The sequence below is a fragment of the Haematobia irritans genome, chromosome 2 (genome assembly GCF_050003625.1).
Source record: "Haematobia irritans isolate KBUSLIRL chromosome 2, ASM5000362v1, whole genome shotgun sequence".
NCBI classification, from domain to species: Eukaryota; Metazoa; Arthropoda; class Insecta; order Diptera; family Muscidae; genus Haematobia; species Haematobia irritans.
In genome coordinates this window covers 47,404,525-47,421,475 of record NC_134398.1, presented here as the reverse complement: position 1 = coordinate 47,421,475, position 16,951 = coordinate 47,404,525, and the positions used below count along the sequence as shown (strand labels likewise).

Here is a 16,951-nt window from a genome sequence, read left to right as displayed (position 1 = left end):
ATTTTGTCAAAATTTTATTCCTAATTTATTCCTACAGGAAATTTTGACAAATTTTATTTCTATAGAAAATTTTACTTCTATAGAAAATTTTTTCAAAATTTTATTTCTATAGAGAATTTTGTAAAAATTGTATTTCTATAGAAAATTTTGTCACAATTTTACTTCTATAGAAAATTTTGGCACAATTTTACTTCTATAGAATTTTTTTTTAAAATTTACTTCTATGGAAAATTTTATCAAAATTTAACTTCTTTCGAATATTTTGTCTCATTTCTACTTTTATATAAAATTCAAAATTTTACTTCTATCGAAAATTTTGTAAAAATTTTATTTCTATAGAAAATTTTGTCAAAATTTTATTTCTATAGAAAATTTTGTCAAAATTTTATTTCTATAGAAAATGTTGTCAAAATTTTATTTCTGTAGAAAATTTTGTCAAAATTTTAATTTCTATAGAAAATTTTGTCAAAATTTTACTTCTATGGAAAATTTTACTTCTATAGAAAAGTTTGGCACAATTTTATTTGTATAGAAAATTTTGCCAAAATTTTATTTTTAAAGAAATTTTTTTTAAAAATTTTGTCTAAATTTTATGTATATAGAAAGTTGTAAAAGTTTTATTTCTATAGAAAATTATGTCGAAATTTTATAGAACATTTTGTCAGCATTTTAAAAATGTTCTTTCTATAGAAAATTATGTCAAAAATTTATTTCTATGAAAAATTGTATCAAAATTTTACTTCTATAAAAATTTTATTTCTATAGAATATTGCGTCAAAATTTTACTTTTGTACAAAATTTTTTCACAATTTTATTTCTGAAAAAAATTCTGTCACAATTTTACTTCTATAGAAAATTTTGTTAACATTTGAATTCTGTAGAAAAATTTGTCAAAATTTTATTTCTATGGAAAATTTTGCCAAAATTTTATTTCTAAAGAAAATTTTGTCAAAATTTTATTTCTCTGGAATTTTATTAAGATTTTATTTCTAAAGAAAATTTTATCAAAATTTTATTTCTATAGAGAATTTTGTAAAAATTTTATTTCTATAAAAAAATTTATCAAAATTTTAATTCTATAAAAAAATTTATCAAAATTTTAATTCTATGGAAAATTTTATCAAAAATTTAGTTCTACAGAAATTTTTGTCATAATTTTTACTTCTACAATTTTATATGCATAGAAAATTTGTCACAATTTTATATGCATAGAAAATTTTGCCAAAACTTTATTTTTATCGAAATTTTTTTAAAAGTTTTACTTCTATAGAAAATTTTTTTCACAGTTTTACTTCTACAGAATATTTTGCCCAAATGTTATTTCTATAGAAAATTATGTCAAAAATTTACTTATATGGAAAATTTTATCAAAATTTCACTTTTATAGAAAATTTTGTCACAATTTTACTTTCTATAGAAAATTTTGTCAAAAATTTATTTCCATAGAAAAAGTTGCCAACATTTTATTTCTATAGAGAATTTTGTAAAAATTTTGTCAAAATTTTACTTCTATGGGAAATTTTATCAAAATTTTACTTCTTTAGAAAATTTTTTCAAAGTTTTACTTCCCTAGAAAATGTTGTCAAAATTTTATTTTCATAGAAAATTTTGTCAAAATTTTATTTCTATTGAAAATTTTGTCAAAATTTTATTTCAATAGAAAATTTCGGAAAAATTTTATTTCTATAGAGAAAAATTTTTTTTGACAACATTTTATTTCTATAGAGAAAACTTTGACAAAGTTTTATTTCTATATAGCAAGTTTTATCAAAATTTTATTTCTATAGAAAATTTGCCAAAATTTTATTTTTGCAGAAAATTTTGTCAAAATTTTGTTTCTATAGAAAATTTTGCCAAAATGTTATTTCTGTAGAAAATTATGTCAAAAATTTACTTCTATGGAAAATTTTATCAAAATTTCTTTTTTGTAGAATATTTTCTCACAATTTTACTTTCTATAGAAAATTTTGTCAAAATTTTATTTCTATAGACAATTTTGTTAAAATTTTATTTCTATAGAAAATTTTGCTAAAATTACATTTTATTTCTACAGAAAATTTTGTCAACATTTTATTTCTATAGAAAATTATGTCAACATTTTACTAAAGTCGTGGGGGGGCCGACTATATTATACCCTGCACCATTTTGTAAATCCACATTTTCGATACTATTTCAAATCCGTCAAATGTGTTGGGTGCTATATATAAAGGTTTTTGTCCCAAACACATACATTTAAATCTGACTCCATCTGAACAAAATTTATAATCTATAGACTTAAAATTTAAGTCGGCTAATGCCCTGGGATGGTACACTATGCTAGTAAAAAAATATGGGAAACATTTTAATCTGAACCAATTTTGAGGCAACTTCACAAAAGTGTATTTATGATTTGTCGGTCGATAGATATGTATTAGAAATAAAGGAAAATTTGAGTCACTTTTAAAAGTTTTCGACTTAGCAGTGGCGATTTTATAAGGAAAATGTGCGTATTTTGGTCATTTTTGCCCAAATCGGAGAAGCATAGATATGGAAGCTATATAGAAATCTGAACCGATTTCAACCAAATTTTACATACATCGGAAAAGCATATATATGGAAGCTATATAGAAATCTGAACCGATTTCAACCAAATTTTACATGCATACTTAGTATTTTAATTCTACTCTCTGTGCAACATTTCACGTAAATCGGACTACAACTTTGAACTTTGTGTTCATATGACTGAAAATCGGGCGAATAATATATATGGGAGCTATAACTAAATCTAAACCGATTTCAATAAAATTTAGCACACTTAACTACACTACTGATTGTACTCGTAATGCAAAATTTCAACCAAATTGGGCTAAAACTCTGGCTTCTGGGGCCATATAAGTCTATATCGAGCGAAAGATGTATATGAGACCTATATCTCAATCTGTACCGATTTCAATCAAATTTGCCACACCTGACTATAGTACTTATTGTTCTCTTAGTGCCAAATTTCAAGCAAATTAGGGTAAAACTCTGGCATCTGGGGCCATATAAGTCCATATCGGGCGAAAGATATATATGGGAGCTATATCTAAATCTGAACCGATTTCAATCAAATTATGCACACTTGACTGTACGACCAAGTGTTATGCTTGTGCAAAATTTCAAGCAAATCAGGGTAAAACTCTGGCTTCTGGGTCTATATAAGTGCATATAGGGCGAAAGATATATATATGGGAGCTATATCTAAATCTGAACCGATTTCTTACAAAATCAATAGGATTCTATTCTGATCCAAAACAGGAACTTGTGCCAAATTTGAAGGCGATTGGACTTAAACTGCGACCTAGTTATTGATCACAAAAATGGGTTCACAGACAGACGGACGGACGGACATGGCTAGATCGACTCAGGGACCCACCATGAGCATTATTGCCAAAGACACCATGTGTCTAACTCGTCTCCTTCTGGGTGTTGCAAACATATGTGCTAACTTATAATACCCTGTTCCACACTGTGGCGCAGGGTATAATTACGCCAAAATTTTATTTGTAAAGAAAATTTTGTCAAAATTTTATTTTTATAGAAAATTTTATCAAGATTTTATTTGTACAGAAAATTTTGTCAAAATGTTATCTCTGTAGAAAATTTTGCAAAATTTGTAATGTACTTCTTAGTAAAGGAGGAATATATTGCAAAGACATCAAGAATTCTTCCAATCTACCAACCAGTAGATGCCATTTTTGGTAGAATTCTACCAACTATGGCAACCGTGGTCGTGGATCATATAAGCCCACCACGTCAAACAAACGAAAACGCACACCCATATGGATAGTTAAACTCCCTTCTTCCCTGCAAACATTTTCTATCGAAAGTGTATCGAAGTAGTTTCTCCGCGGAAGATAAAACTTTCGCAGGCGATATCATTTTCTTATCGAATTAGGGTCCCCGTTCGGGAACAAATGTCCCACTACTCGATAGTGTTCTCGGGGAATCGAACCAGTGACCAAAAGTGGTTAGAAAAGCGATAGTTATTTTTTAAAAAATAAAAAAGATGATCGGATGCACCGAGCATTGAACTCGGAACCTTTCAATTTCAAGTCAGAGGCCACTCACGCTCGTTGGTTGATAGTGGCTTTTTACACACGTGTACTCTCGAGAGGTGCTATTGAAAAATTAGCTATGTCGATGTATGGAGTCTATATTTAGATTTTTGATCGCTGTTAGAGTCGAATTTGTTTCGAAATGGAAACACCCCACGCGATAGTTGTTTTTAGTGTTGCTGTGCTTGAGATTTTACTACCAGAAAACTTCCTGGCAATCCGAAATAGTGACATCTTAGCGAAATACGATAAAACAATCACCCAAATGTTGGCAGGGTTAATGTATATGCCCATATACATACTTATGCCCATGAATTTGACTAAAGAATATTACTCTTCAAAAAAAATCAACAACAAGATGTTTTCCCCTCACAATAATGATCATGATATTTATGAATTTCTTTATTATCATATGGCCAATAATGTTGTTTTCAAGAAACATCTCCCACACAGGTCCTTGAGTATATAAAAAAAAAATTCCATTGGAAAGTGAGAAACGCGACCTGTTAGCATGTATGCCTTAATTTATTATTGTTGGCATTGTTGGTTGTGTGTGTGCTATTGTGGGTGATTGTTTTCAATTGGTTTCTCTTCCTCTCTCGCCTTCTCCTAGATAAATTTTCATTGAATAAAACTGCCAACTGTTAATACTCTCAGCTATAAAGAGCGCATGTCTTTTAGATAAATTGTCTGCAAATGCTTGAGATTAACCAAAGAGCGAAAGTTTTCCAAGTAATTTGAGAACCACAAAAAATGGGAGAAACATTGTTTATCTCAAAAAAAAAAAAACATATCTGCAACAGAAAAGACTATTCCGGGAATACTGCAACAGGATACAGGATTCACTTTATAAAGAGTGAGAGTTTCAAGTAGACTTTCCTAGGAGTTATTTGAGTGGCTGGGATGTTTGAAGGGCAGACTCTTGAGAGGTAAGGTGACACTTTTTTGTTGTTGTTTTTGTTTTGATATTAATAAAGAGTTTAAAAAAGGGAATATAGTGGAATAACAACGAATTAATGATGGTATTAAGGCTTATTATTGAATACGTGATGTGATTTTTTTTACTGGACGAGAAAGGCTTGGTTATTATTTTATTATTTATTTTTTCATTCTTTATGATTAATTTAATTGATTAAATAATTTTTAATGTTAAGTTTAATTTAACTTTAATTTTAATTAATTTTCATTCTACATATTATATAGAAATATTAGAAATTTTTTATATTGGCAATGAGCTCGATATTTGAAAAATGTACACCGCACAGTGCTCGGATTCCAACAATGAATGAACAAACATAGAAGAAGCCATTGTAGGAAAGCAAAATTTTGTAGAGCTTTGCTGACGGTCAAAACTAAGTAAAATGCGAAGTTTGGATCTAATCGGGCCACTCCCTCACGTATCTCCCATTCAACGGGTTCATAGTTATCAGATTGCTTGGAGGGGTAGAGATACAACAAGACAAGACGTCATTTGGGAACGGCTAAAAATCGCTTTTTGAAATTTTGTGTGGTTAGAGTCGAAATGTTTACCAAGTGATATGGTGAACTTGACACCTTAAATAGAGAGGCATCCTATTGACATAAAATTAGTCACTTAGGCCAAGCTGACCAAGCTTTGGTCAGCTTATTACGTGGGGAGGATTTGGTATTTTTGGGAATTTTTAAAAATATTGCAACACATAAAAAAAAAGATTTTTTAATTTATAAAAAATGTAACAATTTTAAAATTAGAAAAAAATCCAAAATTTTTACAGAAGCATTTGCATACTTTGTGGCAGGCGCCTAACAAAATTTTTTTAAAATTATTGCCACACTAAATTGTTTCTGAACTAAATTTGCTAAAAAAAAAAATAATTTGTAAAATAATGTAACAATTTTAAAATTAACAAAAGCAAAATTAAAAGATATTCCACAATTTTTACATAATCATATGCATACTTTGAGCCAGGCGCCTTACAAAAGTATTAATAAAGTCATTTCTGTAAATTAAACTTGACTGCAAATGAATGGATTTTAAGGATAAAAATGTAACAATTTTAAAAATAAAAAAAAAATAAAAATTTCCAACATTTTTACAGAAGCATTTGCATACTTTGAGGCAGTCGCCTAACACATGTATTAATAAATTCATTAAAATTTTCATTTAAACTAAACTTGACCGCAAATGAATATTGCCCAAATTATGGACAACAGGGTGTCACAAAAAAGTTAAATGTGTGACATTATATGCCACAGAAATTATCGCAGTCCAAAAAAAATTGCTTGATTTGTGTGTTTCAAAAGTTATATATTGTTAACGCTGACGTTCCAACTGGAAACCTGTTGGCATATCTTTTAAATTTGCAATATAATTTTGAGCCATACTTTTAGGCGCACTATAAAAAAGAGGTCATTAAGTTATTATTGCAAACTATGATTTTTTTTGGCTCGTATCATGGCCGAATTTTGGGTGGGTTTTTTGTGACAAAAATTTAACAAAATGTATTACTTGGGGTTATTTAAAAGCAATGACACAGAAAAACAATATTTGTGAAATTTGTTGCCACAAAAAATGTCATCGCTTAAAAAATTGGCAGCTTGGTGTATAATGAGTCATGATTTCTATTCGACGTAATCTTCATAGGTTGTTTTCAATTATATATGGTTTTTCTTCTAAACTAAACGCTGATAGTATGTTATAAGCGAACTCTGTAAGATTTTTAGATTTTCACTACGACTTTAAGGCATACTTTTAGGAGCACTAAATTTCATAATACTTTCACATACTACGAACTAAATATATATATATATATATATATATATATATATATATATATATATATATATATATATATATATATATATATATATTGATTACCTGGCTCGAATCATGACAGTAATATGGATGAGTTTTGGGAATAAAAAAACTAAAAAAAATATTTCTAATATTTGCATAATTTTAGGCGCACTAAATAAATATATGGGATTTTGGGAGAAAAATTTAACAAAATCATTGCTCTGAGGATTATTTACAAAGTGACCCATAAAACAAGATTGCACAAAAAGCTAAGTGTGCGGCATTTGGTGGCACCAAAAATCAACATTCAAGAAAAGTACATGCTTGTTGTATAAAGACTCAGAATTTCTATTCCGCGTAATCTTCATAGCTTGTTCTAAATTATTTTTGCGTTTTCTTTTAAGTTAAGGTGAGTACTATGTTCGAGTTTTTCACCAAAACACTAAACTAAAAGTACAAAAATATGTATGAAGACGATTATATTTTGATCAAGTCTTACCAAATAATGGAAGGAAAAGATCCAAGGAATTGATTGCAAATAATTTTATATTTCTATATTAATTAATTGAAAAAAGTAACCGTGAAAACATGTTGGTTTTCAGCTTGAAAACTGAACATAGTACTCAGCTTTAAACGAAAATCTGTTTGCATATCTCGAAAAATTTCACTCCAACTTTAAGGCATACTTTTGGGCACACTACAAAGGTGTTCATACATTTATTATTGCAAACTAATGGTGTTTTCTTTTCTGAAAAAAAGTTCTTTGCCTCCAGATTGCGCATTTTTAAAATGTTACCAGCAACAAAAAAAATACTATCATTTCAGCGGGCAGAAAATAATTCAAAGAAGGAAACAGGGCAATTGCAGCACTCCCGTTTGTCGGCAGTGCTGAAAATGTGCGCAATTTGCCTCTATGCGTGGCGCTATTTTCAACCTAAAAAGTACATTTTCCGGGCAAAATGCAAAAAATTGCGCATTTTTTATAAGAAAAGAAAACGCCATTAATATGACTTTTTCTGGCTCGAATCATGAGAATACACACAAAAAAATATTTTTGGTTTTATCTTCAGTCATTAAATTAATTGATCCAAATAATTTTTAATTTAAATGTTTTCAATCACAGAAATGATAGGATCAATTAAAAAATTAATTGATATAATTAATTTTTGTTTCAATAAAAAAATTTTTTTGAATAAATTAAATTTTTAATTGAATATTTTTTAAAACTCAATTAAGCCTTTAATTGGAGATATTTTCGTGAAATTTTTATCTGTTGGGTTTTGGGATAAAAAGTTAACAAAAAGTATCTCTGATATTAGCCTACTTTGAGATGCATTTCAAAAGTAGATTTAGACCAAATCTAAAAACTTGTTGGCATTTCAGTGGATTTTTGAGGCATAATTTCAGGCGCATTACAATATGTTAAATACATTATTTTTTTGCAAAGTAAATATATGGCTAAATTCTGCCACGAATCATGGCCGCAATGTTGATGGGTTTTGTCATAAAAATTTAACAAAACTATTTAAGATCGAAAGTTGTGTAAAATGTTTGACATTTGATGCCACAAAAAATTACCTGCCTGTTCATGAAACACAAAATCGACTCGAGACGAATCGTTCGTCTAAATTGAAACTAAAATACCCATAGATATATTTGCTAGAAAATCCTGAAATTTGTCATGAACTCATTATTTATGATTTACTATCGAACAGCGAAAGAATTGGGAGTCCATAGACTCTGGCTCTCGAGATATCAATATGGGATTTTTGACGAATCATTCGTCTCGAGGCGAACGAAAATTTCACGAACAGGCAGTATGATCGGTCAAAAAATGGCTGGTTGGTTTAAGAAGAGCTAGGATTTCTATTAAGATGTAATGAAAACCGTGGTGGCATTTCTCTTAAATTTTCAGTGGCACTTTGAGGCATACTTTTAGGCGTACTACAAGAGTCTTCATAAATTTATTACTGCCAAGTAAATATATGAATATTTTCTGGCTTGAATTTTGGCCGTAATATAGATGGGTTTTTGGAAAAAATCTTAACAAAATCAATTGCATTTTTTAGTATTATTTTAAAAGTGGTACATAGGGAAAACAGGGTGCCGCAAAAAAAAAAAGAAAAATGCTTGGTTTAAGAGTCATGATTTCTAGCTCGCGTAATCATCACAGGTTATTATAAATTAGATTTAGACTATGGTTTTTTATTAATTAATTTTATTTATTAGTCAATTAATCTCTGACAATCTAATCGAAAACCTGCTGGAATTTCTCTAAAATTTCAGTGGATTTTTGAGGCATAATTTTAGGCACATTACAAAAGTTTTCATAAATTTTTACCGCCAAGTAAACATATGAGTAATTTCCGGCTTGGATTTTGGACGTAATGTGGATGGGGTGTTTGGACAAAATTTTAGCAGAAAGTATTGCATTTGGGGATTATTGACAAAGTAACCCATACACTAATAGAAAAAGTTTCGTTATATTAACGAAATGTGTCGTAAAAAGTCAGCCAACGAAACAAATTCGTTAATACAACGAAATATGTCGTTATTATAACGAATTTTCTATTAATTAACATAACGATTCGTACTATTAACGAATATTTTCATTGCGTTAATGAAAATGTTTCGTTATATCAATGAAAATTTTTCGTTGGCTGAGTTTTAATGAAATTTTCTTTGTGTGTAGGGAAAATAACAAATGAAATGTGTGACATTTAGTGCCGAAAAAAATAACATCACTCAAAAAAGTGGCTGTTTGGTTTATAAAGAGTCTTGATTTCTATCCGGCATTTTTTTCCAAATGTATTCTAAATTAAATTTCATTCTTCTTATTCATAAAATGCTGACGATCAAATGAGAAATCCCATTGGAATATCTCTAAAATTTGTAGAGAAATTTAGAGGCATACTTTTAGGCGCACTACAAAAGAGATGACAAAAATTTATTTTAAATTTTAAAGTCAAGATTTCACCAAACCAAAAAAAAAATATTATCGATTTAAATTTACGTTTAAATTTCCAACTTTACTAAAGAAATTAAGTCTACCCATACAAACTTCTCCATTAAAACAAAACAAACAAAAAAAAAATAATTTGCATATTTCCCATTCCTTAATATGGTGGAACAATATGGAGCATTGTGTGTTTGTGTTTTTGGTTTTTTTTTTTTTTTCATTGCCAGCATTTGCTAACTTGGCCGCCATATTTTAGCAGTCACCTTGGGTAACATTATTTTAATATATTTCCCCGCCCCCCGTCCTTTCCGCTTCGCGTCATCCCCTTGTCCAAAACTCCTTAAGTATGACTCGGTGGAACTCCGGTTGTTTATTTTAACTTTTTCTCCTTCCATGGGTCTTTTTTTTTTGAGATTTTATGATATACCAGCCCTCTTTTTATTTTTATGATTTTGTTTTTCATTGAGAATAATGGAAAAAAAAGCCAAAACAAAGAACTCATCATCACCGCTGAAAAGCGACACTGGATTTTCGGACAATTTGACTGGACTGTCGGTAATTTAATGGACTCTTAAGCTAGAGACTGCTTATGCATCTTTCGTTTGATGATGGAGGATAAGTCAGGACAGGACTAACTTGCCATACTGAGTATTTCTTTTTGGATTTTTCTCTCCTTTGGTAAAGTCTTGAAGGAATTTTCAATGATTTTCATTTTTGCTTCAAAAATTTCCCTCAATGAATATTCATGGTATTTTGTAGCAATCTTTTGTTCTAAAGACCAACATAAGCAGTTCTTTAATTTGGTTTTGTTTTATTATACGCTACACTATACAATGTGAAATTTTTTTGTCTTTGTGATGCAATCACGTAATTAATTAAGGTGAATTTGATCACAATTTTTAATTGAAATGTCTTCAATCACGAAAATGATATACAATCACAACTTTTATTGGGCATACACATTTTTTCTATACCCTCCACCATAGGATGGGGGTATATTAAATTTGTCATTCCGTTTATAACACATCGAAATATTGCTCTAAGACCCCATAAAGTGTATATATTCTGGGTCGTGGTGAAATTCTGAGTCGATCTGAGCATGTCCGTCCGTCCGTTCGTCTGTTGAAATCACGCAAAATTCCGAACGAAAAAAGCTATCGACTTGAAACTTGGCACAAGTAGTTGCTATTGATGTAGGTCGGATGGTATTGCAAATGGGCCATATCGGTCCACTTTTACGTATAGCCCCCATATAAACGGACCCCCCGATATGGTTTGCGGATCCTCTAAGAGAAGCAAATTTCATCCGATCCGGCTGAAATTTGGTACATGGTGTTAGTATATGGTCTCTAACAACCACGCAAAAATTGGTCCCCATCGGTCCATAATTATATATAGCCCCCATATATACCGATCCCCCGTTTTGGCTTGCGGAGCCTCTAAGAGAAGCAAATTTCATCCGATCCGGCTGAAATTTGAGACGTGGTTTTGGTATATGGTCTCTAATAACCATGCATAAATTGGTCCACATCGGTCCAGAATTATATATAGCCCCCATATAAACCGATCCCCCGATTTGGCTTGCGGAGCCTCTAAGAGAAGCAAATTTCATCCGATCCAGCTGAAATTTGGGACGTGGTTTTGGTATATGGTCTCTAATAACCATGCACAAATTGGTCCACATCGGTCTATAATTATATATAGCCACCATATAACCGATCCCCCGATTTGGCTTGCAGAGCCTCTAAGAGAAACAAATTTCATCCGATCCGGTTGAAATTTTGGTACATGATGTTAGTATATGATATCTAATGACCATGCAAAAACTGGTCTACATCGGTCAATAGTTATATATAGCCCCCATATAAACCGATCCCTAGATTTGACCTCCGGAGCCTCTTGGAAAACCAAAATTCATCTGATTCAGTTGAAATTTGGTACATGGTGTTAATATATGGCCTCAAACAACAATGCAAAAATTGGTCGAAATCGGTCCATAATTATATATAGCCACCATATAAACCGATCCCCAGATTTGACCTCCGGAGCCCCTTGGAAGAGCAAAATTCATCCGATTCGCTTGAAATTTGGTACGTGATGATAGTATATGGTCTTTAAGGACCATGAAAAAATGGGTCGAAATCGGTCAATAATTATATATAGCCCCCATATAAACCGATCCCCAGATTTGACCTCCGGTGCCTTTTCGAAAAGCAAAATTCATCCGATCTGGTTTAAATTTGGTACGTGGTGGTAGTATATGATATTTAACAACCATGCCAAAAGTGGTCCATATCAGTCCATAATCATATATAGCCCCCATATAAACCGATCCCGAGATTTGGTTTTGGAGCCAGTTGGAGGAGCAAATTTCATCCGAGTCAGTTGAAATTTGGTACATTGTGCTAGTATATGGCCGTTAACAACCATGTCCATATCGGTCTATAGTTATATATAGCCCTCAGATAAATCGATCCCCAATCACACAAAAATTGGTCCATATCAAGTTCATAATTGTATATAGCCCACATATAAGCCACCCCCATATTTCAATTCTGGCTCTCTACGTACCGTGCAAAAGTCCATATCAATTCGTAATTATTTGTAGACTTACCTATGCACACCTTTTTTGTTTAATATAAAAAATGTCAATTTTTGGCACGAAAGCTTCAAAAATGAAGACAGTGGCGTGACCTGTAATTCAGTAGTCCATCACCTTAATTTAGGGCAAAAATACTTGCATCATAATACCTCTCCTATATCCCAAGTATCATTATTACTTCAATAAAAATGCAATAGGATATTAGATAGCCGTCTTTGATCGGCCAAATTTCTATCTCATTTCCATTTCAAAGGACTTGGCTTGGCGAGTTGAACCATATATTTTTGTTGTTATATTTTTTTTACAGTGATATTATTTAAATAAACTTCAACGTGGGAATTTTTAAGATGCTATCCCTGTCACACACACACACACACATATATATATAACGAAAATTTATCAACTCTGAGTTTCATTGCTGTTTTATCCGCTATTGATGTTTTTTACCCGCAGGACACTACTTGGGATGGTAGAGACGGTTATGGCGATAACAGTGCTGGTGATGGGGGTGGTGGTGGGTCGATGTTACTTGAATTTTTTTTATTTCTTTTTTATTTCATTGCAAATCCTTAAAGGATATTAATGTGATTTTGTGTTTGTGTATCTTAAAGTTGGTTATTTGCATTATATGGCAAAACAAAAACAAACAAAAAAATTATTATTGTCAACGGTATTTTTAAATAAAGTCCTGTTCGGTATTCACCATATTGGTTGGCCCTCTTATAGTCATGGCCAAGCTGCCATCATCAAAGTTTTGTAAGAACTTCAAAGCCAAAGTCATCAGACTCATTGAGTTTGTTGTCACCACCAAGGGCCATCATCACAGCTATTTCCGTTAACACATCCCCCCACCCCCCCTCCAGTATACTTCAAACAGCTACCAGTACATTTAGCCCTTGGAAATAAAGTAGAGGCTATCCCTTCTGACTGCAGGCTAAGTCTTAGAATAATGGCATTTTGATGTAAAATAAAAGTAAGGGTCCATTCAGTGATGCTGTTTTTTCCCCTCATATTTCAAGAGCCAAAGAACCAGGAGAATGTATGTGAGGTACAGTAAGAGATAGACAGAGAGAGAGAGAGAGTGAGTGCAAGAGACACAAACTTTATGAGTGTTAAGTTTTTTATGTTTATTTTGGTGACAATTTGGCAATAATCTTTTTGCATTGTTTTTATAGTTATTAATAATAATATCTCTCGCTCTCTCTCTCTCTGTTTCCTCCTCCCTCTCTCACTCTCTCGCTGTGTGACCACCTTTGGATTTCTCGTACAAGAAAAAACTTCATTTGCCAGATTATTTACAAGATAGAACAATTGAATAAGCAACATGTTCTTTAGCCTTCTCACCTGGGGTGGAAACGGAAATGAAAATAAATCGCTTTGTCGTCTTCTAAATGACAAATGCTTTTAAATAAACGACAATTGTCAGAGGAACAAACCACAAAATAACTTCAAAAGATATGCAAGTACATCATCATGGTCATTAAGACCACAATTTCTAATAACTTTTGAGCCTGCAGATACTAACTACCTGTGGTTTATATTTAAGTTAAACATCAAAAAGGCAAGGGAGAAGGGAGAAGGGCAAGTCCAGGAAGATACTTAAATTATCATAATGGTGATTTCATCATGCAAAACAAAAAGTTTTTGTCTTGAGATTTCTTGCCTTTAAATTTCGTTCTGTATAACATATAAAACGCATTTCTGTCTTGCTATTTTTTTTTTTTTTTTTTCGACCAAAAGTCAATAAACTTTGCTTTTAGCATTAGCCGATTCCACCTTAAAATGCTTATCTTTACACAAAGGAAAATTCTATTGAACTAAGGTCAATTGGGGAGCCACCGTGGTGCAATGGTTAGCATGCCCGCCTTGCATGCACCAGGTCGTGGGTTCGATTCCTGCTACGACCGAACACCAAAAAGTTTTTCAGCGGTGGATTATCCCACCTCAGTAATGCTGGTGACATTTCTGAGGGTTTCAAAGCTTCTCTAAGTGGTTTCACTGGAATGTGGAACGCCGTTCGGACTCGGCTATAAAAAGGAGGTCCCTTGTCATTGAGCTTAACATGGAATCGGGCAGCACTCAGTGATAAGAAAGAAGTTCACCACTGTGGTATCACAATGGACTGAATAGTCTAAGTGAGCCTGATACATCGGGCTGCCACATAAACTAACCTAACCTAAGGTCAATTGGTAAAAAAAATAAGAAACAATTTTTAATATTATTGAAATTATCTTTAACACTTTCACAGTTCACTTCAATTGTTCTTCTTTTTTTTTTACTTGTACCAAACTTCATTGACTGAAAATTTGATTCTTGACTTGTGACCAACTTGGCTTAGAATATCGAAATAAGTGGGAGAAAAAAATACAAAAAAGAATATTGAAATAAAATGTTGACTAAATTTTTTATGGAAATAAAATTTTGACAAAAAATTTCTATACAAAAAAAAAACGTGGACAAAACTTTCTATGCAAATACAATTTTGACAAAATTCTCCTTAGAAATAAAGTTTTGAGAAAATTTTCTATAGAAATAAAATTTAAAAAAAAAATTCTATAGAAATAATATTTTAACAACATTTCTCAAAAAAGAAATTAGGCAAAATTTTCTATAGAAAAAACATTTTGGAAAAATTTTCTATAGAAAAAAAAATTGGCAAAATTTTTAATGGAAATAAAATTTTCTATAGAAATAAAATTTTTACAAAATTTTCTGCAGAACTAAAATTTTGACTAAATTTTCTGTGGAAATAAAATTTTGACAAAATTTTCTATAAAAATAAAATTTTGACAAAATTTCCTAAAAATAAAATTTTTACCAAAATTTTCTATACAAATAAAACTTGGACAAAACTTTCTACGCACATACAATTTTGACAAAATAATCCTTAGAAATAAAGTTTTGATAAAATTTTCTACAGAAATAAAATTTTAACAAAATTTTCTATAGAAATAAAATATAAACAAAATTTTCTATAAAAAAAACAAACAAAAAATTGGCAAAATTTTCTATAGAAAAAAAATTTTGCCAAAATTTTCTATAGAAAAAAATTTTTCAAAATTTTTAATGGAAATAAAATTTTCTATAGAAATAACATTTTTACAAAATTTTCTGCAGAACTAAAATTTTGACTAAATTTTCTGTGGAAATAAAATTTTGACAAAATTTTCTATAGAAAAAATGTTCTATAGAAATATAAAAAATTTTGACAAAATTTCCTATGGAAATAAAATTTTGACAAAATTTTCTATAAAAATAAAATTTTGACAAAATTTTCTGTGGAAATAAAATTTTTACAAAATTTTCTATATAGAAGTAAAATTTTAACAAAATTTCTCTGTTCAATAAAATTTTGACAAAATCTTCTATAGAATCAAAATTTTGACCAAATTTTCTATAGAAATAAATTTTTGACAAATTCGTCTATTGTTATAAAATTTTGAAAAATTTGTCTTTGGATATAAAATTTTGACAAAATTTTCTATAGAAATAAAATTTTGACCAAAAATTTAAAGGGAATAAAGTTTTGACAAAATTTGCTACAGAAATAAAAGTTTAACAAAGTTTTCTAAAGAAATAAAATTTTCTATGGAAATAAAATGTTGACAAAATTTTCTATTGAAATAAAATTTTGACAAAATTTCTCTATTTAATTAAGTTTTGGCAAAATTTTCTACACAAATAAAATACTTGACAATACTTTCTATGGAAATATAATTTTGACACAATTTTCTATAATAATAAAATATTGACAATGTTTCCTATAGATAAAAAATGTTGCCAACATTTTCTATCGATATCGAATTTGACAAAATTTTCTATAAAAATAAAATTTTGACAAACCGTTCTATGAAAGTATTAATTTGACAAAATTGTCTATGGAAATAAAATGTTGAGAAATTTTTTCTCTTTAATAAAGTTTTGAGAAAATTTTGTATAATAACAAAAGTTTGACAAAATTTTCTATAGGACTAACATTTTGACAAACTTTTTTATAGAAATAAAATTTTGACAAAATTTTCTATGGAAATAATTGGTAGAATAAAATAAAATTTTGAAAAAAAAAATTTCTATAGAAATAGAATTTTGACAACATTTTCTATAGAAATAAAATTTTGACAAAATTTTCTATAGAAATAAAATATTGACAACATTTCTGTAGAAATAAAATATTGACAAAACTTTCTATGGAAATATAATTTTGACACAATTTTCTATAATAATAAAATATTGACAATATTTTCTATAGATAAAAAATGTTGACATTATTTTCTATCGATATCGAATTTGGCAAAGTTTTCTATATAAAACTTAGCAAATTTTTCTATAGAAATGAAATTTTGAGAAAAATATTTTTTATGGATATAAAATTTATGGATATTAAAATTTATATAATAACAAAAGTCTGACCAAATTTTTTATAGGACTAACATTTTGACAAAATTTTTTATAGGACTAAAATTTTGACAAAGTTTTTTATGGAAATAATTGGTAAAATAAAAAAATTTTGCAAAATTTTCTATAGAAATAAAATTTTG

The 16,951-nt window shown here is 29.8% G+C and overlaps 1 protein-coding gene across 1 annotated transcript in view; it reads right to left on the bottom strand.

The window, feature by feature from the left end:
- The window catches only part of LOC142224204 (neuronal acetylcholine receptor subunit alpha-7-like), a 1,091,332-nt gene that overhangs the window by 745,683 nt on the left and 328,698 nt on the right, over positions 1-16,951 (bottom strand). The window lies entirely within an intron of this gene.